The sequence below is a fragment of the Arachis ipaensis genome, chromosome B8 (genome assembly GCF_059453495.1).
Source record: "Arachis ipaensis isolate K30076 ecotype BB chromosome B8, ASM5945349v1, whole genome shotgun sequence".
Classification (NCBI taxonomy): domain Eukaryota; kingdom Viridiplantae; phylum Streptophyta; class Magnoliopsida; order Fabales; family Fabaceae; genus Arachis; species Arachis ipaensis.
The window spans coordinates 118,281,864-118,283,123 of record NC_142443.1 but is presented as its reverse complement, the minus strand read 5'-3'; the positions used below and the strand labels follow the sequence as shown (position 1 = coordinate 118,283,123).

Here is a 1,260-nt window from a genome sequence, read left to right as displayed (position 1 = left end):
GGAGTAGCATTCAAAAGCCAACCATACATGCCAACAACTTTGAACTAAAACCACAGCTCATCACCCTTGTTCAGAACAACTGTTCATTCGGAGGAGGCGTCCAAGAAGACCCCAATCAACATCTAACCACCTTCCTGAGGATATGCGATACTGTGAAGTCTAATGGTGTTCATCCTGACACCTATAGACTACTTTTGTTCCCTTTCTCACTCAAGGATAAGGCATCTAAATGGCTGGAATCCTTCCCTAAGGAGAGTTTGACAACCTGGGAAGATGTGGTGAACAAATTTTTAGCCAGATTTTATCCTCCTCAAAGAATCAACAGGCTGAGAGCTGAGGTTCAAATTTTCAGGCAGCAGGATGGTGAGACTCTATATGAAGCATGGGAGAGGTTTAAGGACCTAACAAGGAGGTGTCCACCAGATATGTTCAATGAATGGGTGCAGCTACACATTTTCTATGAAGGCCTTTCTTATGAATCAAAGAAAGCAGTAGACCACTCATCCGAGGGATCTCTGAACAAGAAGAAGACCATTGAGGAGGCCATAGATGTCATTGAAACTGTAGCAGAGAATGACTACTTCTATGCCTCCGAAAGAGGGAACACTAGAGGAGTGATGGAGCTAAACAATGTAGATGCTCTGCTTGCCCAAAACATTCTCATAACCAAGCAATTAGCTGACCTCACCAAGAAGATGGAGAGGAACCAAGTAGCAGCAATCACCACCTCATCAACAACCCAAGAGGGAGTGAATGCAGAGGCAGAGAGTGAGCAGGAGCAAGCCAACTACATTGGGAATTCACCTAGACAAAATTATGACCCATACTCCAAGACCTACAACCCTGGTTGGAGGAATCACCCAAACTTTGGGTGGGGGAATCAAAAAGATCAAGGCCAAGATCAGAGACGTCACAACCCCAACAACAATGCAGCCCACCAACAATTCACACACAGAACATATCAACACCACCATAACAACACCTCTCCACACCCATATCAAAACCAAAATAACACTCCTCATCCTTCTACCTCCAATCCCAAACTACCATCATCTGATGACAAACTTTCAAGGATTGAAAACCTACTTGAAGGCATATGCAAGGAGATTCAAGACAACAAGGTGTTCAAGGAGGAAGTGCGAGCAAATTTTAAGAACCAGGGAGACACCATCAAGAGGTTGGAATCTCAAGTGGGGTATCTCTTTGAGCAGATTCCCAAACCTACAGATGGATTCCTAAGTGACACAGAGAAAAATCCGA

The 1,260-nt window shown here is 44.3% G+C and overlaps 1 non-coding gene across 1 annotated transcript; it reads right to left on the bottom strand.

Annotated features, from left to right (window-relative positions):
- Positions 1–323: 323 nt before the first annotated feature.
- Positions 324–430, bottom strand: LOC148549397 (small nucleolar RNA R71). Its single transcript, XR_015897210.1, has one exon. It is a non-coding gene; the product is annotated as a small nucleolar RNA R71 (small nucleolar RNA).
- Positions 431–1,260: the final 830 nt, after the last annotated feature.